The 22,355-nt window shown below is 37.1% G+C and overlaps 2 non-coding genes across 2 annotated transcripts; both read right to left on the bottom strand.

Annotated features, from left to right (window-relative positions):
- Positions 1-14,967: 14,967 nt before the first annotated feature.
- On the bottom strand, positions 14,968-15,039 carry TRNAE-CUC (transfer RNA glutamic acid (anticodon CUC)). Its single transcript has one exon. It is a non-coding gene; the product is annotated as a tRNA-Glu (tRNA).
- A 2,535-nt stretch (positions 15,040-17,574) lies between these two features.
- TRNAE-CUC (transfer RNA glutamic acid (anticodon CUC)) lies at positions 17,575-17,646 on the bottom strand. Its single transcript has one exon. It is a non-coding gene; the product is annotated as a tRNA-Glu (tRNA).
- Positions 17,647-22,355: the final 4,709 nt, after the last annotated feature.

Here is a 22,355-nt window from a genome sequence, read left to right as displayed (position 1 = left end):
CCGGGCTCTGCGAACTCGCTTTGATGCACTTTAGTTTCATAAATCTTATCGAAAAGGCTGATGTATTTAGGCATTCAGGCAAGACACAGATATCGCAACATAGCATAAACTACGATGCAAAAAATATAACTTCAAATAGCATTGCAGGACGTACATGACATAAACTATCTGATTATATGATAGCATAATACATCATAACCTCTTTTAACTTAGTATAAGATAACATAGCACGACATAACATACTTTGTACTCACAGCTTTCTGTTAAACATGTTTTATGTTAAGTTTTTGGGTACAGTTTGCGTAAAAGCAAATCCAAAATCAATAATTTTAATTAAATAATTAAATATCCTGAAAAAAGTGCTTATTAATTTCATTATTATTTGTGAAAAGCTTGCATATGAAATTATTGAGAATTAAGCGATTTTTAATTAGTACCCAAACCAAAATCATGCCATACGAATGTGATTGGCTACGCAGGAGGTTTATACATATTTATGTATGTATATAAAAATGTATGTACATGTGCATATATGCAAGTGTATAAATTGGGCTGCAGAGTGGATCAATAAGGCAAGTTGTTTGGAGCTACATATATTTCATATGTACATAAATTTGGCTGCCGAAAAATATTTATGCAGAAATCAGAGGCTTTATTACGAAATATATGTTTTTTTATACTCATCGTGCTTTGCACACAGAGTATATTTAATTTGATTGGATAACGGTTGGTTGTACAGGTATAAACGAATCGAGATAAGTATAGAGTTCCATATGTCAAAGTCATACGTATCGAAAAAAAAAAAAATTGATTATACTATGTCCGTCCATCCGTCCGTCTGTTCGTCCGCTAACACGATAACTTTATCAAATATTGAGATACCTTCACCAAATTCGGTATACGGGCTTATCTGGATCCATAATAGATTGAGATTGGTAAAATGAGTGAAATCGGACGCTAACCACGCCCACTTTTTCGATATCGAAAAAATATAAAAATTGGAAAAATTAGATAATTTAAAAAGGAATACCGCTAAGCTAGGTGGATTGGTTTTATGACACAAAACATAAGTTTCGAAAAATTTTGGAATATGGGCGTGCCACCACCTACATTTAGAAGAAGCAAATTTGGCTGTTCAACAAGCCGTAAATCAAAATACGTTAAAGATATTACATTGAAATTTGGCAGAAACGCTATCATTTCCAAATTATACAGATGAGTGAAGATAATCATAATCGGGTAAAGACCACGCCAACTTTTTTAAAGGGTCATAGACTAGAATAATAAGCTATACATTATATATTAAAAATAGTTTTGTATCAATAATATTTCACTTACCATGTTTTATTGTAAGAGGAAATTGGGAGACATTTTTTTGAATGGGCGGTGCCATGCCCCTATTCCGATCAAGAATTACACAACATTTCTAGAGCCTCTAAAGAAAATAAATCCCTTGTAACCAGATTAGAAAAAGTAATTTATCTGAAATAAACTGTATAATTAAAGCTCACGCTGCGTATATAATGTCGATAGTAAAGGGAATTTTTTTTTATATTCGATAGTACTAATTATATTATTTTTTGAGAGTTTTTTAAACAAACGTATGAGTAGAAAATTTCAAGTATAAATTGTTTTCATGGTTTCCAATATACAATTTTCTTAAAAAAAAAACAAGAAGTACAACTAAGATAATATCTTGCTAACCTTAATAATTGTATGGAGAATTCCTTTTGTATATGTTTAAATTTTTTTCACTTTTTGATTTATGAAGTCGAAAAAATCCGGAGAGGATCCCGAACAACATCATAAAATTATATTGGAACAATGTTTAAATGTTCCTGACAATAATTCCAAAAGGATCCGGTTACCACCCGAGAAACTATACGAAATTAGTCGCAACATTTTACTGAAAACAATCCAGAAATTATCTCAAAATTATCCCAAAGTAGTTATCGGCAGCCGAAATAAAGCCGGACTGTGTTTCAAAGAACCAGAAGTAGTCACGGCAGAAGACCTATTGAAATTGACCGCTTTACCAAAATTGGTTACACCCCAATGACTATTAATTACAGTATCTTTGGTAATGCTCCTGTTCAAATAGACTCTGAGTCATATACGACTTAAATAATATGTTCCGAAAGGGGGTTGTTGTTGTTGTATTAACGGTAAGGACACTCCCCGAAAGTTTTTGGGAGTGTTATGGATGTTAATGGTCCTTTTCCAAGCACCATTGAGGCACTAGGGAACGATAAATATGACCATATTAAACCTTCTAGGCCATACCGCTTCCATTCTTAGTTCCGTAAGTAACCAGTGGTAGCCTCGCCCTCTAAATATGTGTATGATACATTCATATTTGTAACAGGATTCTCCCCGCCTAGGTGGAGTTGACCCAGAGGGGTAGAAGGGGTATTTGCTAGGCCAAATTTTTTAAAAACATCATTCATCAAGGTAAATGTACTTAGAGTTATAATATAAAATAATTAAAAATTTACTGCTACCAATGGGGGTGTGGGACTCCTTTTATAGTACGTATTTTCTATGTAAATAACTCACAAATTTCATCAAAAGCCGTTTAACTGTTGTGGCTCATGGCCTCTTAAAAATGTTTAGAAAATTATTCAAAAGTAATTTATGGAGATAGTGTTGAATTCCTAGCAGAAATACGCTCATAATCTTTCTCACACTATAGCAGGGAGACGTCTCCTTTTTCAAATAAACGTTTCTATATAGTTTTCAGCTTTGCTATTACTTGCGACAGGATATGAACCTGGCGCCTTTAATATGGTAGATATGCACACTATGCCACATACCACTGTGTGAGGGAGAAAGCAACATGCATGCAATAGCTGAAAGGATTTTTTTTACATACAGTGGCAGCCAAAACATGTGCAATGGCTTTCATACCAAGTGTTGCTTATTTTAATTTACAAAAAAAAGCTTAAGCAGTGAGGAGCGTCATTCAAGTCAAATGTATTAAATTTTTCAAAAAATTTTGAAAATGTTTACCTAAAATTTTAACTTTCACCCAGCCTGCGTAGAAAATTCTAATTGAGCAGGTTTGTAGCCCAATAAATTTGAATAAAATGTAATTCAAAAGCTTAAAAAAATTTTTTGTTCATACTAGAAGCACATTGTTTTACTAAATACCAAACAATTACACGCAAACATATACCTACTACGGAAAATACGAGTACCGGTGCGTATACGTAACATTTGCGTTACTACTTGGCGTAAAAGAGTTGCATGCATGCTGGAAATTTATTACGTTAGTCGGGGCTCATTCTGGATAAGTAAGAGTTCAACCTGCTACAATATCCAGATTGAAGTTGAGCAAGAGTGACGCTACGGGGTTCAGAATATACCCGCCGGAGGTATGCCTGTCGTAAGAGGCGACTAAAATCCAAATTGATTCAAGGGGTTGGGTAGCGAAACCCTCTTACGGGGTTGCTAGAGAAATATATAGATTTACCAACCCAATTGTCCACCTCACCTACCCGTGGCGAATCCTGTTTCATTAATAGCCGAGGCTCTGGCGACACCGAACTCCTGATGTATCCAGGGGGTGGGAGGGCGGTATGGCCTAGAAGGTTGCATGTGGTCATACCAAATCGTTCCCGAGCTGGTTGGGCTAGTAGCTTTTATGGTGTTTGTTACCGGAACGTACCGGATCTGCATCCGGCAAGGGACCATTAACATCGATAACACTCTGCAAGGCCTTCGGGGAGTGTCCTTATCGCTACAACAGCAACAACAACAGCACAAAACGTGCTCGATAGTTTCCTCCTCCAACGCGTACTTTCTACATCTTCCATCATTGACCAGAAGGCTGCGTTCATTAGTCTACAGTCCTCTCTTTTTAATTATAGGAACAACTTTGTTACCCTAAGGTTTTAAGACCCACACGTGACCCCCGACACTTTACAGCCCCGCACTTGGGTCCACGCCTTTACCGCTTGGTCGATCATGTGCAGCTCTCGCCTTCTCTTCATTTCGACCAATCTTATTGCGACGTCTGCGGACTAGATCGGCGAGAATGTCAAATTACGCATGTTATGAAGACTAGTTCATCTATTGCAGGGTCGGAGCCTGTTGCCAATCTTCTGCAGCCGTCATCATAGGGTATAATAGCTACCCCTTATGATGGAAATATGATGTTTGATATGTAGAATTAAAATAGAAGAATGAAACCACTCTTACGAAGAATCGTTTTATTATGCATCAATTATCTACCCTGTCGGAAAATTCCAAAACAATAACAATCAATTGCAAATATTTTTCTCCCCACTGTACTTCATACGCATTAAAAAAACTTTACTAACGCATTTATATATTTATGTACATATATTGACTAAAAATGAATTAGCTTAAAAATTTTTATCGAACGCATTTGTCCAGCGATATCTGTAATATCACCCGCAGCCCCCAAAAAAAAGCTCAAATAAAATGGCTCCGACAATATAAGGGAGTGTATGGAAGAGAGTACGTTAATGCATTTATATAAAATCTTGCACATATATGCAAACATTACCAAAAACATGTATGCCTATGTATTTACCCACCAAAAAAATGTGTTAAACTAGGCTTACCATAATTAAAGCGTTAAAATTAGTCACAAGGATTAGCTCCTAGTTCGTAATATTGAGCGTGAGACCATCTACTTCAGCAAAATTGTATACACCTGGATTTATAGTACACATACCAAAATTTTCGTAGTATAATAAAACTTTACTCAGAGTTGAAACACTTTTCCTCAGATCCCTCATTGATTTCTTAATATAAAAGGATCAAAGATCATTGCTAACGTATTCCTTATTGCTCATCGCTACTAATGAAATTTTTTGGTGGGTATGTATTACTAGCTCCCTGGCAACAATTGGCAGCTGCGACACCGATGATTGAATTAATTTTGTTTGTTTTGTACTGTCCATAAGCCTAGCGAACATCCAAACTCTAGCTGTCATGCAGTAATGAAAAATAAGTCAGTAAAAAAGTAGTTCTCATCTATAACTTTGGATCATTTTCACCAGCCCTACTTAAGTTAGAAATTAACTGGAGCATAGCAATATTTTAGATAGGTACACTTTCGTTTTCATCAAGACGCGCTGATCAACTCCAGGTTCAATCGATAATGGTATCATTTTGTAAAACGAATCGCGAAAATTTATTTTGAAATGCAACAAAACATTCGTGGCGGTTTTCGAAATGGTACCATCGCAATATGCCAGTAAATATTTCTTTCTTTCTTTTCAGTTTCTCTTAGAAAAACATAATAATTGAATATTCAATTATTATAAGCCGGTGTTAAGCTCATGAATTCTTAATAATAAGTACAAAACAGCTGACTTTTGTTTACACTTTTGCCTTATACACAACTGACAGTCGTTGCTTCATTTAGCATGTAGAAAACTATAATTTCCATAACTTATATATTAGAGACTATTCGAAGTTGGCGAATACAGCCCTTACTGAATTAAGTGGAGCTATGTAGCTTAGCTAAAGATTGCGCGTGGTCTTAAGTGCCTCAGAGAATGAGGGGTTTATGAAATCTCTCTTCACCAGCTCTGCCAGTGCTGCGCCGATTATTGATTTACGCACGGCTTCTTTTGAGGTTTCATCATTTTAGGTTATATTTTACTAAGAAGGTTATTCAGAGCGTCAAAATAATTGCTTGCTTCTTTTGGCTTGATTAGGATTTAATTTGACTTGGTTGCTCTGTATAATTTGTGTCGTGTTCAGTGTACAGTAAGCATGTCTACCTTGAGCCTACAGTACTCTTTTTTAATGATAAGAGTAACTTTGTCAGTCTGAAGTTCTAAGACCTGCACATGATCCTCGAGTCGCGCACATCTTTCTTACTTGATCGATCATGTGTAACCTTTGCTCTCTTTTCAGATTGCTATTGTAGTGTTTACTTTTTTGTTTTTACTTCTGGTAGTGATATGGCTACTTCCTAAAGATTCTGGGGAATTTTCTTCTTCTTCTCTGACCATAGCGAGAAAGATTTGATATTATAACATTTAAGCTTCCGTGTCCTCCAGCCTTCTCCTTCGGAGTTCGGTGTCGCCAGAGCCACGCCTGCTAAAAAAAATCAGTAATCGTCCCGGGTGGATGAGGTTGACGGGATTGTTGGGGAAGCTATAAATTGCATTCCATTTCGCTTGCTTTTTCTTGTTGATACTAGTTATTTTCCTGGTGACTCTTCGCTCCGAGCTGCTATCTCTTCCGAGTGCATAGTTCTCTTAAAAGGGTCTCCGGTGTTACCTTTGCAAGCAGGTAGCTCACGGTTGGGTTAACGCAAGCCACTTTAGGATTTTACTTACAGAAACAGAGTAGGCACTAATCAGGAGTGTTACTCAACTGAACCTTTACGGCAATAATAATCGCAATATGGCCTAGAAAGAATTTAAAGGTCACACAAGGATCTGATGGGAGGAAGGCGTTTACGCATTATCTTGTCAGCCATTTCGAGAACTTTTCACCCTTTCATACTGAGGTGTTAAAGTATATCATAATCGTGATCTTACTTGTCTGTCTGGTGGGAGATTGCCCGGTTCAAAACTGCAGTGCGTGGCAGTAGCAATGGATGCTACGTATTTTGCTAATCGACCGTCGCACTGTTGACTGCTTCCTATAGTTCGCGTCAACTACATGAATGATAGCGAAGCTTAGTTTGGTCGCCGGAGCTTCTTTGGCTGCATGACGTATTTTAGCCCAATCATCTCTCTCGTCACTCTGTTCATCGGATGCAGTTTAGTCAACATGCGCAGAATACTTATCTAGGTGGGTTGTGTACTATTTTTTGATGGTTCCAAATGAACTGGCAAACAGCATCTCAGAGATTCTCACTATAGGGTATTTACTGTGTCTGTATTTACAGCAGCGAACACGAAAATAGCATTGGCAATTTTTATCAAATTATTCTTTTTTTATTTCCCATATTTTGGGAAAAAACTTCTTCGAATTTTGTTACCCAAACAATCTCAAAACGTCATTCTGCACATTCCACCTGTAGACCTGGTAGCAAAGAACATAGCGTTAACAACTGCAACCAGGCTCGGTGCCTCGGGGCAGCTTGAGCGCCGACCATACGGCCATAGTAGTATAGTGTCATCAATCACAAGACGAACAGACTACCTGATTCCCTATCTGCGCTTCGAGGGCGATCTTAAGGCCACAATAGAGGTGGATGGTTGGCGCAAGGGTGCTCAAATGGCGGACGAGGCGATACATGTATACACAGATGGTTCAAAAGTAGTGGAATGAGTAGGGTCTGCGGTATACTGTGCTGATCCGGAAATAAACATATCCTACGGGCTGCCGGATTACTGTAGCGATTTCCAAGCAGATATAGTAGCCGTAACCAAAGCAGTAGAAACCCTGGAAGAAAATAGCCCAAGCTGCAATCGTGTTAACTTTTATATTGACAGTCAAACAGCAATTAAGGCAAAAATCTCGCGTACCACAGCATCTAAATGCGTGTTAGAGTGTAAGCATCCCTGGAGAGAACGGGGACAGGGAGAAGCATACATCTATATTGGGTCCCAGGGCATATGGGAATAGATGGGAATGAAAAGGCGGATGAATTAGTTAAAAAGGGCGCATCCCTTGAAGCTTGCTCCGTAGATGTCCCAAGTAGAATGGGCGAAATTAAGCGAAGGCGAGAGGTGCACATGATCGACCAAGCAGGAAAGGCGTGGGTTCAAGCGCGGGGCTGTAAAGTGTCGAAGATTATGTGCAGGTCTTACAACCTTAGACTAACAAAGTTGCTTCTATTATTAAAAAGAGAGGACTGTAGACTCATGAAGGGTATTCTGACTGGACACTGCCTTCTGGCGTCACATGCCTTTAAATTAGGCTTGGTCAGTGATAGCATATGTAGGAAGTGCGGGTTAGAGGAGGAAACGATCCAGCCCATTCTGTGCTCGTACCATCACTTGCCAGGCTAAGACTCCAGCTATTAGGAGTGATACTGCTGTCAGATCTAGAAGCAGCAAGTGGCTTAAGTCCTAGGAAGCTTCTAGTATTTGCCAAGAGAACGGAGTTATTTTATAACATAGGTCCTGGTTTTTGATAGGGTTTTTCAGTTTGGTCGTTAAAACAAACTTCTAGTAAACTACGGACTTATTCAGTCTATGTGAGGTCCTCATGGACCGGCCAGTTCAACCTAACCTAATCTCAAAACATTTTAGAAAAATGCAAAAAAAATTCTAAAGCGTGGAATTTTTTATTTGAGGTTCTCTGAATTGAATTTTTTGAGTGTGCCGTTTTATAGCCCCATCAATTTTGGTCCAACAAAGTACAAGTTAGAGGTCGCTCAAAGCTCGCCTTGATTTTTGACAGTTTTTTTCCGAAGGGGATTTCACATTTTCTTCCTTATAAAAAAATGTGAACACTTTGTGTGGAGGAAAATCGAAAACGCAATTTAGAAAAAATGGTCAAAAATGGAAACGAGGGCTTAGCGACCTAATACCTCTCTCTACCTTGTCTGACTAAAATTGAATGGGCTACAAAACTGCATACTCAAAAAAAATTCAGAGAGCTCCATATAAAATGTTCGAATTTTTGTAAAATTTTGCTCAAATGTTTTCGAAGACGTTTTTGAGTTTGTTTTGTTACGAAATTTGCTGAAAACTACTACTCCTATTTCTTTGTTAGCTGCTGTATGTTGTTTTTGTAACCTGCAGCAAAAATGGGACACAGCCGCGCAAGGCAGCAGTTTCGCACTACTGGTTTAATGACTACTTCCAAACTGGTGCTAAATCGGATGCATGCCAGGACAGCTGGTTAAGAGCAGCAACCAACCGCACTGAAGTCTATATGACATTAAACTAATCACTCAAAATCAACTCACGACTATTGCAGAATCACCTACTACAGAACCAGTTAAGAATGCGTTAAAAAGATCTGCAGAGGAGGACAACAATTGCCATTTCGTGAAACAGCACAATGGTAAAAGTGTCAGAACTAGTACCATCTTTTAATGATATATTTCTGCGCTAGTTCGTAACTAGTGTGACTCGCTGCAGCGTAAATACGTCACTTTAAGCGGCCGCACAGCAGCATAATTTCAGTATGCAATTTTTGCGTTCGCAATGCATACGCAGATTTTCAACCCTCAACCACCCATCGTAGACTCAATTTATTTATTTTTATTTGTTTATTTTGTACCTTACATATTCTCTGTTGCTGTTGTAGCTTGTTTGTTGTCATGTTAATTTTTAATTTTACACAAATTTTTTTGCGCCCATGCCTGCGCTTTAAAATTTGGTATGTTTTTATTTTTTGTGCCACTGAACCACAGCGCTTTTCATAAAATAAAATATGCAAATAAAAAAATAATGATAAAACAACCAAAACGTCTACATATATACACATCGGCGTATGCACATACGTATATTGCAGCTGCCCAGTTGATTTTGCAATGTGGGGTTTTGGGCCCATTTTTGCGGTCGGCAACGGTCATGCGCGTTTTAACCACAATGCGCTTGCTATTCGATATGCAGACTAATTTTTATCACTCCCCGCGCCGCTTGTTGGCATGTACTCTTTGCGCTACCACACCTGCCTCACTCACAAACATATGTACATAGGTGAAACATTCACTTTTAGGCATCTTTTTTGGTAGGTATGCAGCAATTTTGTTCGGTCATTTATGTCGCCTGCAAATCATTGTCCATTCTTTTGTCTCTATTTTGATGTTTTCCATTGTATTTATTACGCGTTTTTTGATAGCTCAATGTTTTTTTTTTTCATTTCTGGCAGCCGTGCTTATTTTAATTTCGTTTTAACTTCTTTTATTAAAATTTAATAAAATTTTCAATTAAAATTAATTGTTCTTGCATGTTTGAGAGCTGTACGAACCGAACGTCCTTTATTCCTTTATTGCTGTGCATTGATTGCGTTTCTGCGGCGGCTGGAATATCTCATTTATTCGACATATGGTAAGGTCGCTTAATAACTTCATTAGAACTGTACAAGTATATAATTTTTGGTTTGTGAGATTAGTGTCTGTTTTTTTTTTAATTAACAAGCCATTAAAATACAGCCAGGTTTAATAGGTGATGAACGATATTTTTTAGACTTAGAGTCGTTTTCATCATCTTCAGTTAGTCCCTTAGCTTTAAGTCTTCGAAATTCTTGTTTTTTCTATGCTTACTGAAGCATCGATTCTCAGTTATGTTTAAGGCCAAATGGTAAACAAAAATCAGCTGTTTTGTTGTTTTTCGATTCACAATAGATTTTTGCGATTTTTTTCGACAAAATGTTCACAACTATTCATTTAGCTGGCACTTGGTCCCCCTGTGTTGATTAAAACAAAAATGTTAAATAAGGCCCTTAGACTAAGAGCCGTTTTCAAAATCTCGAAATATAATAACTGGCGGATAGCAATTCTTCAGTTTGCTACACTTAACGTTGTCGTTTACATTAACACAGGGTGACTAACTCCCAGTTTTCAGCGTCTTCAGTTAGTCACTTATCTATAAGCTACCAAAATTCTCCCTTACTCTATGGCATCATCTGCCAGTAAAGTGTAAGGAAAAAGTGTAAACAAAAGTCAGCTGTCTTCTTGGTTTTTGTGTACTTACAATATATATTTGGGATTTGTTCTACAAAATATTCACAATTATCGTTTTAACTTGGAGTCAGCCATATTATTTGATGTAAACGAGAACGTCAAATGAAGTTATCTGAAATATTTTTATCCTCTAATTAAGTTCAAATTTAACCAGAGATGATGTAAACGGCCCTTAGAGATACATTTTTATTTTCGTACCAAAAAGAGGGTTGACTCAATTTAAAATATCAATAAGACTTTTTAGGTAAAATTTTTTGGAAGAGATCCACAACCGTTATAAACTGCAAAACTTCACATGATATGAGTACATGACACTTATCACAACTTTTGTGACTTCCCTGCTGAAATTCTTATTTAGTACCTGGGCGACCGAGCTTTGCTCGGCAACGTTTCTCGAGTATCTTCATGCGCCGAATTATTAACTTCAAACATTTTTTTAGTTATACACTATGAAAGTCTCACAATTTTATTACATTCCAAAAACTTGTAAATTTCACGAATGACAACTATCAGTTAGTTTAGTTAAATGTCAACTTACGTCCCTAAGCGCCATCTGTTGTTAAGTAGTTAAATGGTTAGATGTCGTTTTCAAATTGAACATATGCCTCTAGTGTTCAACGGTAGCAAATTACCACGGTGATATATCTCTTTGCTATGGTGAGAAATCTTTCTAATAGTAATCTGTGAGAAATTGCAATTATTCATTTCATATTTGCCAAAAATATGCATTTAAATATATTTTGCTAGAATTTGCCACGGTGCCTTGATATTGCATTTCAGTTTTATTAGCGTGTGTGAAATTAAGAAAATTAAGTCGTATCATGTGTAAGATTTGTTTACGAAGATTTTTAACTTTAATGTTCTCCTTTAAAGCTTTAATAGAATATGTGTAAGTAGAGTGCTATTTCGTCTAAATGGCAACCCTCAAAAATGTCCATATTGTAATGCGGAGTGAAATACCTATCGTTTGATACCCATGTCGACATATCTCATGCAATTTTTTTTTAATTTCGCATAGGTGGCAACCCTAAATGGCAACCCTAACCAAGATATCCCTATTGTAATGCGGAGTGAAATACCTTTCGTTTTATACCCATATCGGCATATCTCATTCAATTTTTTTTAAATTTCGAATAGGTGGCAACCTTGTGAAACATTCTGAGTGGCAACACCTAGGTAGAAATTCTTAGAAGGTTGTTGTTGTTGTTGTTGTAGCGATTAGGTTACTGCCCGAAGGCTTTGGGGAGTGTTATCGATGTGATGGTCCTTTGTCGGATACAGATCCGATACGCTCCGGTAACACAGCATCATTAAGGTGCTGGCCCGACCATCTCGGGAACGATTTATATGGCCACATTGAACCTTCAGGCCATCCCTCCCTCCCCACCCCCAAGTTCCATGAGGAGCTTGGGGTCGCCAGAGCCTCGTCTGTTAGTGAAACGGGATTCGCCGCTCGAAGGTGAGGTTGACAATTGGGTTGGAGAAGCTATATGTTGCGCTACACAACCCCTTGAATCCCTTCTTAGAAGGTGATACATTATCTCTGTGCCAAATTCCATTTAAATCGGTTCGGCCGTTCCCGAGATAGTTCGGCTATACAAACAAACAAGATTTGCTCGTTTAAAGTTATAAATTAAGATAAGGTGAGAGTACCAAATGGGGGTTTTCTAAAATCAAATATTTAAATATTTTGAATCCTTAAATTTAGGTTTCCGGCTAGTTTACAAAAAAATGTTCCCTTTCAATTACCAGCTATTTTACACTAAGTATTACACTTAGCTCATTTAAGTTTTAGATAGATGAAAGCCATATGAAGTATGTTTTTTTGGAATGCGATGTAAATCAAACTTGAGTCACAATCTTGCGCCATTTTTTAGGTACTGGTAAAAGCTAGTAAGGCGAGCTAGAAAATTGCCCATAACAAGTGTAAAAAATTTCTTCAAAATAGGTTAAAGCGTTTTTGAGACAATAGGGGATATACAATCAAATGCTGAATTAATCGCAGCTAATCCGAAAGCAATAGGGAAATGATAACGAAACTGTCCCGAATTTATCCCAAAAAGATTGTGAAATAGCTCCGAATTGACTCCAAAATAGTCCTTAAACGATACAGAAAAAAAGTCGGCTAACCATTCCGAAATAGGAACGAAATTATACAGAAAACAATCCCTTAATAGGAATGAAATGATACCCCGACATCACTTCCTAATGATTGCGCAAACACATAAACATCCAAACCTTCGCATTTGTGTTATTTTATTAATAAAATTATGATATTAACGGCATATTGTAATTTCTACCTTCGATGGTTAATAAAATAGCAGAAACGTCCGGATTAATTTTCTTAATACTTTATTCTTCAGTCGTCAATCCAATAATGAACCGGAAGTCCACCATCTTCTCTTTTCTTCCTTTACAGTGATGTATTTTTGCTTATTCTATTAATTAGTTGACATGGTTGCATTTATGATCTTACAACTCGGCCAGCCTGAAACTGTATCGACCTCGATACATTATCTTAATTTCTATTTTTACTGTCATACATTTCTTAGTCTGATACAATTCGCTATTTGTGTTCAGAGTTAGAGCTCGCACTGTATTGACCTTGATACATTATAACTTAATTTCTATCTTCACTATCGTACATTTCTTAATCTAATACCAAATCTAAATCTAATACCTAATCTAATACAATTCGCTATTTGTGTTCAGAGTTACCGCTCGGCCAATCTGACACTGTAATCGACTTCGATACAGTATAACTTAATTTCTAACAAATATTAGTCTGGTTCTACTGTGAAATATTTTCTTTGAAAACGGCTCAATAATACCTTCAACTCATCAAGTGTTTTGGCCGGTAACAGTAGATGTGCATTTGGCACTACATTGCCTATGCCGTCTATTATGAAATAGATGATTTCTGTTTCGCATATTTTTGCCCGTTTTCCTATTGCCTGCATCAATAGAACGTAACAATGTAACGACTCGCTCTTTTTGTCCCTCTTGCGTCTTTCCAACATCTTATAAACTTCGTTCCTCTGTATCGGCACGTCAAATTCCGTCGTAAGGGCCTTTTTTAACTCGGCATAGCTTAATGCTTTGGTGGTGGTAAGAAAAACTTTGGCTGTTCCCACCAGGCAGCGACGAAAAGCCAGCAATTTAAATCGTTCGCCTACTCTTGACGACTCCATTACTTCTTCGAAATCTTGAAGAAAATGTCCCACCGTCACTGATATATCATCACCACTGAACTTGGGCATAGCATGCTCTATATCGGCAAAATCCAGTCTACGTTGCTGTTGTACCCCAGTACTAGCTCTTAGCTCGTCGATTTCTTTCATTCCTTTTAACATTTCCATACGTTCTCGTAGTGCCACCAGTTCGTTATCCACACTTATGGTCATGGCTCTTGCGTCAATTGGGGCAGAGTTTGATGGGGCGGCAGCAAAAACATCGTGAACAGCAGGTGTTGAATTGAATTCAACCAAAACGTCGGTAGTAAAGGCAGTTGGAACGGCAGTGGCGGTAGTATGAACGGCGGTGACAGCAGTCACGGTAGAGCAGACGGTAGCGTCGGCAGAATAGACGGCAGTGGCGGCAGCAAAAACATCGTGAACGGTAGATGTTGAATTGAATTCAACCAAAACATCGGTAGTAAAGGCAGTTGGAACGGCAGTGGCGGCAGTATGAACGGTGGTGTCGGCAGTGGCGGCAGAGCAGGCGGTAGCGGCGGCAGAATAGACAGCAGTGGCGGCAGCAAAAACATCGTGAACGACAGGTGTTGAATTGAATTCAACCAAAACATCGTAATAGAGGCAGTCGGAACGACACTGGCGGCAGAGCAGACGGTAGCGGCAGCAGAATAGACGGCAGTGGCGGCAGGGGACTCAATAGAAACGGCAGCGTTTATCTCAATCATTTCGTCCGGAATGTTCTCCAATATATTTGTGTTCGGAGTGGTATTCATCGTATTTGCGGAGCTATTATCTCCCACGCCAACTATATTTTGCAGTAATCTGCGTAATTGTATAATGTTGGCAGTAGTAGGGAAATCCACATTATTTTCAGTTGAAACCTTGACAATGTTCTCTCGAGCATCCATTTTACAAAATAGTTGTTTATAATAGTGCGCGAGGTTCGTTAACACACCTGAGATGTAATTTCTACCTTCGATGGTTAATAAAAGAGCAGAAACGGCCGGATTAATTATCTTAATACTTTATTTTTCAGTCGTCAATCCAATAATGAACCGGAAGTCCACCATCTTCTCTTTTCTTCCTTTACAGTGATGTATTTTTAATTATTCTATTAATTAGTTGACATGGTTGCATTTATGATCTTACAATATGAAACTTAAAAAGTTATACTAACAAAAAAAAAAAAACAGTTTCCCATACCGGGAATCGAACCCGGGCCTTCCGGGTGAGAGCCGGATATCCTAACCACTAGACAATATGGGATGTCTATGAGTGTTTGGACTACAACTAAAAGGGATGACTGTGCAAACTTAAATATGTAAGTAAATATTTTGATTGAAACTTGTAAATATTTTATCTTTTATTTAATATGCAAAAAAGTGCGTTAAATTTTTTATTTGCTGCTCTAAAAACAGTTTTTCCGGAAATTGCGTTTCAATATAACATCAGTGAAGTTCGAAAAACCGGAAAATGCGCGACAGCACGCATTTCTGACTCTTAAATGGATAAAAAAGGTATATAAAATATATATTTTAAATATATAAATAGTATAGCACATAGTATGCATAAAACAAATGCAATAAACATGTACCTACATACGACAATAAAATCTATGGCGCCCTGTACACCTGAGAGCTCCACAAATTCAACGTTAAAATCCATCAGATATTCATGTAACAACGCACTTTTGTAAGAGCGCCCAAAAAATCATTAAAATTTTATTGATAAAAATAAAACGAATATTAAAAATGCCAATCATTGTGGTTTAAGTGCATGTGCACTCATTCGTTGTTACGAGAGTAACAGTACAAAGAGTACTTTATGAGTACAATACACGTTTATAATTGTATATACGAACGATGGTAATTCCATTTTGCATGGCTTTCAACACAAAAACAATGCAGCATCAGCCAGTGTCAAGTCCATTATTAAGCTACCCGAAACACAATCCAAATTTTATACATACGTAGATAAGTATGAGAAAATCTCGGTGAAAATTTAAATATATGTACGCATGATTTGACATAGCAAAAGCAGAGATTGCATTTAACGGTTAACCCGAAAAAGCAGTTCGGTTTATCACGGAAAACAACCGATAGGCACGAACGAAAAAGGGCTTTCTCAGTGAAATGTTTGTTTTTTGAATTTTTTCGGTCTTTATCAATGAGTAATTTTTATTTTCAAATTTTTTCCCACCATCGCTGAGATCGTTTAGTGTGATTTATTGCCTAAGGTTTTTTTTAATTATTATTTAGCGACCGAATAGGTTTCGGGAATGGTATATCTCTCGTCTGTTCTATTAGAATTAACATAATGTAAATTTAACCTATGTTATTATAAGGGTATGTAAATTTGTTAATCCTCAAAATTTATATCCGGAACACCACGGCACGTCCAGATCGATAACTTTTGGAGTCATGCAAGGACTATTCCCAGAACCAGTTTTAGATAATATCTGGACTATTTGCTGATAATTTTGGAATCATTACGAAACTTTTTGGTAATAAAGTTGAAATCATTCCGGGACTATTTTGAGATCACTTACAGATTTTTTAAGGTACTATTTCAAGATAAATTTGGTAAAGTGTTAGGGAATCTTTCTGAATCATTTGCACGATTATATTACAATCATTGCAGGACTATTTTGAGATCGTTATAGAATTGTCTTGGAATCATTTCGGAGCCGCTTGGAAATAACTACGGGATTAATTTGGATCTGGTTCGGGATAATTTTGGTAGATACACTCATTTATGAGTACCGAAAATTACCGGATGATTATCGAGATATTGTTTGCTGTTTGTTTTTAACGACAAGGTATTGGCCTGTTATGAATAATAAATTGCGATATACTTTCGCTGAATTTTCTACGTGTTATGAGTTTATTATAAAAAGTTATCGATTTTTTATCGAAAAAGTATTGATTTCATCTAAAATGTTACCGATGTGTTATCGAAAAATATCGATTTGTTTATGAAAAGTTAGCGATTTATTATAGTAAAAATATTGAAGGCTTATCAATTTGTTTTCGTAAAAATATTGAAAATATATCGATTTGTTATTGAAAAAAAATCTATTGGTTATGGAAAATATTTGTTATCGAAAGCAACCGTTTCCATGATTTAATGTTTTTTAACGTAAAGTAATCGATTTTCTATTAAAAAAAGGTAGATTATTTTTAAATGTTATCGATATTTTATCGACACGAAATCGATATTTTATCGAAAACAAATAGTTAACATTTTGACAGCAAGACTATACTTTTTCGCTAACAACTCGATAGCTTATCGATATTTTTTCGATAACAAATCGACCATTTTCGACTACAAGTAGATACTATTTCAACAAGTCGATAAATAATCAATATTTTTTCCAAAGCAAATCGATAACTTGTCGTAAACAAATCGATATTTTTTGATAACAAATTGGTAACATTTTGTAAAAAAATCGATATTTTTTCAATAACTTTTCGCTAAAAACCGGTAACTCATCGATAAAATAACGGTAATATCGGGTTTGGGAACTGTTATTTGCCATCTCTGATCAATAGATATTGACCAGTAGGTATATGGCGTTCAAGGTATGAAGAAGTACCCGCTGTATGCTGCAATCTGTGCATGAGTGAAGTATTAAATGAGTGCTTAGCCGCATATGTGGTGGTAAGTTTTTTAAAAACTGCCAAAGTTACATAAATGCCAGTTTTATTGATTTCAATGGCCAATTTTAAACTTGAAAGCTGCAATATAAATATAAAAAATTTTTATTATTTATTTTAAAAAAAATGTATCAAAAAATTATTCTTCCCATACCGGGAATCGACCCCGGGCCTTCCGGGTGAGAGCCGGATATCCTAACTACTAGACAATATGGGACTTATATATAAAATTAAAGCAAATTGCACTACATACAAAACGTTTTCGCTATGTCGTTCAACTTTCTATTGGCATGAATCATTCTTAGCACACTCAACGCTTTGGTCAGCAGCCGCTAGTTACGTTTTGTGCGTGACGACAGTAGGCAAACAATTTATATATTTAATTGAAAAATCAGATGCGCGCGATTGTAGCGTTTGAACAAATGGTAGATAATAATGTCGAGACGTATAAACAAAAACAAATATATGTGCGGGTGCAATACAAGGAGGCAAGTTTTGTACAAGTTTTAAGTTAAATAAAGGCAACAACAATGTTGAGAAGTGTTTGTATTATTATACTGCAGTATTGTGATCTTCAAAAATTAATTGTATTACAACTAGCTGATCCGGCAGATATTTTCCTGCTCTGTCTCACTCTCACTCTGCTTTTTCTAGTCTCCTTTGTCATATAAGGGAGGTCCGAAAAAATCGATTTTGACATCGATATGTTGAGTGCTTTTGCCAGTATTATTATTCTTCTTCTTCTTGTAGCGATAAAGATACTCTCCGAAGATTTTTCTATTCAAAACATCATCAAAAGCGATGCTGCTTTTTGGTCTAACCCATACAGGACAAGAAGTTATGGTTTCCAACCTAAAGCGGAGGTTCTTATTTTCATCGATGCGCAAACGTTGTTTCATGGATTTCCAATATATTTTGGTTACATTTTTGTTTATTGTAAACGCCCTCAGTGAGTGTCGCGCTAGGGTAAGCTCGTCTGAGCTTTCGAAAAAACATGCACCAGAAAGCTGGAAAAAAAAATAATTGAAAGACTCACCTTCCCCCACATCTGACAAATGCTGTTGAAGGAACTTGTAGTATAATGTATAATGTATTTATTTATTACGGCTTTCCTAAGCCTAACTTAAATCTATTTTACATGTTTATAATTGTCTTCTGGACTATGCAATCTAGAATAGTTACATCTATGTCCTACCTTGGAGTACTATGGATGGAAGACTTCCAGATCAAGCGAACAAAGTGTTGTGCTTGTGTAATATGTAGGCATTTTACGCATGTTAGTAAAGCGCGAAGGCAACATCTGCACGGCGATGCACTGAGTTAATCGAGTGGGTTAGGGCAGAATCATTTGTAGTGAAAGGGGTTCCTGTGACCCTGCAAATGAACGAGTCATAAACTTCTTGATAAAAGACACAATCCACTGGTGCCGGCCTCGTTCGCCAAATTGTTGGGATATTAACTAACTTTGTTCTACTCAGACGTATCGAATTCATGTCCCACAACAAAGGGCTTTCAGTCCAACTGCGCAGAACACAAAACATGTCCGAAGCCAACTTTTGCACTCAACAGACCTTTAAACTAACCTTTTATTAGATTCAAACTCTTGCATCTTCTTCCTGACTAAATCATCTTTTTGAGGAGTCCAAGAAATAAGCTGTTTCCACAAGATTAAAGTCTTATGAAGCCTTTTGAGCTCCACAACAACTACCACAATTTCCTAAAGTCAAAAAATCTCTTTTCGCTCCAGCTCATTTCAGCCAACTTCTTTGATCTGCGTAACATATTTTTCGCACAAACATATATAAATGCAAGAAAATTTTGGAACAACAAAGTGCCGAACATGGGATAAGGCAACTCCCTCCTGCAACCAGTCTCCCTACTTAATTTCGTACAAAGAACACTTAAGGGATAAAATTTAATATTAAAATATGGTAAAGTATGAAAGGGATGCATTGGAATGAGTATGTAAAACGTACAGTGAAATGCTGCGAGGAAAATTGCGGGCTGTCTGATGTTAAATGCAATAACAACTCAAACAAGTAAGGAAGGCTAAGTTCGGCTGTAACCGAACATTACATACTCAGTTGAGAGCTATGGAGACAAAATAAAGAAAATCACCATGTAGGAAAATGAACCTAGTGTAACCCTGGAATGTGGTTGTATGACATGTGTCTCAAATGGAAGGTATTAAAGAGTATTTTAAGAGAGAGTAGGCCATAGTTCTATGGATGGACGCCATTTAGGGATATCGCCATAAAGGTGGACCAGGGCTGACTCTAGAATTTGTTTGTACGATGTGGGTATCAAATTAAAGGTGTTACTGAGCATTTTAAGAGGGAGTGGGCCTTAGGTCTATCGGTGGACGCTTTTTCGAGATATCGCCATTAGGGTGGACCAGGGGTGACTCTAGAATGTTTGTACGATATGGGTATCAAACGAAAGGTGTTACTGAGCATTTTAAGAGGGAGTGGGCATTAGGTCTATAGGTGGACGCCTTTTCGAAATATCGTCATTAAGGTGGGCCAGGGGTGACTCTATAATGTGTTTGTACGATATGGGTATCAAATGAAAGGTGGTAATGAGTATTTTAAAAGGGAATGGGCTTTAGTTCTATATGTGAACGCCTTTTCGAGAAATCGCCACAAAGGTGGACCAGGGGTGACTCTAGAATATGTTTGTACGATATGGATATCAAATGAAAGGTGGTCATGAGTATTTTCAAAGGGAGTGATCCTTAGTTCCATAGGTGGACGCCGTTTCGAGATATCGCCATAAAGGTGGACCAGGGGTGACTCTAGAATGTGTTTGTACGATATGGGAATCAAATGAAAGGTGCTACTGAGCATTTTAAGAGGGAGTGGGTATCAGGTCTATAGGTGGACGCCTTTTCGAGATATCGCCATTAGTGTGGACCAGGGGTGACTCTAGAATGTTTGTACGATATGGGTATCAAACGAAAGGTGTTACTGAGCATTTTAAGAGGGAGTGGGCATTAGGTCTATAGGTGGACGCCTTTTCGAAATATCGCCATTAGGGTGGGCCAGGGGTGACTCTAGAATGTGTTTGTACGATATGGGTATGAAACGAAAGGTGTTACTGAGCATTTTAAGAGGGAGTGGGCATTAGGTCTATAGGTGGACGCCTTTTCGAGATATCGCCATTAGGGTGGGCCAGGGGTGACTCTAGGATGTGTTTGTACGATATGGATATCAAATTGAAGGTATTAATGAGGGTTTTAAAAGCGAGTGGCCCTTAGATGTATATGTGAAGGCGTTATCGCGATATCGACCAAAATGTGGACCAGGTGATCCAGAAAATCATCTGTCGGGTACTGCTAATTTATGTATATATGTAATACGACGAACAGTATTCCTGCCAAGATTTCAAGGGCTGTTGATTTCGCCTTGTAGAACTTTTTCATTTTCTTCTACTTAATATGGTAGGTGTCACACCCATTTAACAAAGTTGTTTCCAAAGTTATATTTTGCGTCAATAAACCAATGCAATTACCATGTTTCATCCCTTTTTTCGTATTTGGTATAGAATTATGGCATTTTTTCCATTTTTCGTAATTTTCGATATCGATAAAGTGGGCGTGGTTATGGTCGGATTTCGGCCATTTTTTATACCAAGATAAAGTGAGTCCAGATAAGTACGTGGACTAAGGTTAGTAAAGATATATCGGTTTTTGCTCAAGTTATTGTGATATATCGGTTTTTGCTCAAGTTATTGTGTTAACGGCCGAGCGGAAGGACAGACGGTGGACTGTGTATAAAAACTGGGCGTGGCTTCAACCGATTTCGCCCATTTTCACAGAAAACAGTTACCGTCATAGAATCTATGCCCCTACCAAATTTAAGAAGGATTGGTAAATTTTTGTTCGACTTATGACATTAAAAGTATTCTAGACAAACTAAATGAAAATGGGCGGAGCTATGCCCGTTTTGAAATTTTCTTTTATTTTTGTCTTTTGTTCCATCATATCATTACTGGAGTTGAATTTTAAAAAGTGGGCGTGTTCTTCATCCAATTTTGCTAATTTTTATTTAGCACATATACAGTAATAGTAGTAACGTTCCTGCCAAATTTCATCATGATATCTTCAACGACTGCCAAATTACAGCTTGCAAAACTTTTAAATTACCTTCTTGGAAAAGTGGGCGGTGCCACGCCCATTGTCCAAAATCTTACTAATTTTCTAACCTGCGTCATAAAGTCAACCCATCTACCAAGTTTCATCGCTTTATCCGCCTTTGGCAATGAATTATCGCATTTTTTCGGTTTTTCGAAATTTTCGATATCGAAAAAGTGGGCGTGGTTATAGTCCGATATCGTTCATTTTAAATAGCGATCTGAGATGAGTGCCCGGGAATCTACATACCAAATTTCATCAAGATACATCAAAATTTACTCAAGTTATCTTGTTAACGGACAGACGGACGGACGGACGGACGGACGGACATGGCTCAATCAAATTTTTTTTCGATACTGATGATTTTGATATATGGAAGTCTATATCTATCTCGATTCCTTTATACCTGTACAACCAACCGTTATCCAATCAAAGTTAATATACTCTGTGAGCTCTGCTCAATGAGTATAAAAAAGCAACAAAAAAATTGTAAGCGGAAGCATTAATAAAAAAAGGCACATTCACTTTTTATTGCACTGTTTATATGCATAGAGTAATAACAAAAATATTCAAAATAAGTAAGGCAGTCGAAGTTCGTCTATAAGCGACGCTTGTATACCCAGTTTCATATAATTAAAAAAGAAACTTTAATTACTTTCATATTTTTATAATGGAAACGTAATTTCCAAGCTGTATTGATCCACCTTCTAAGCGTGTTTGAAAAGTTAAACAATTTTTTGAAATGTTTGTTTTATTCATAACATATTTAAAATCGAACAGCAGTGATTGCGGCC

Source organism: Eurosta solidaginis, chromosome 5, assembly GCF_040869045.1.
Source record: "Eurosta solidaginis isolate ZX-2024a chromosome 5, ASM4086904v1, whole genome shotgun sequence".
NCBI classification, from domain to species: Eukaryota; Metazoa; Arthropoda; class Insecta; order Diptera; family Tephritidae; genus Eurosta; species Eurosta solidaginis.
The sequence above is the reverse complement of the archived record's forward strand: the minus strand, read 5'-3'. Positions and strand labels throughout refer to the sequence as shown.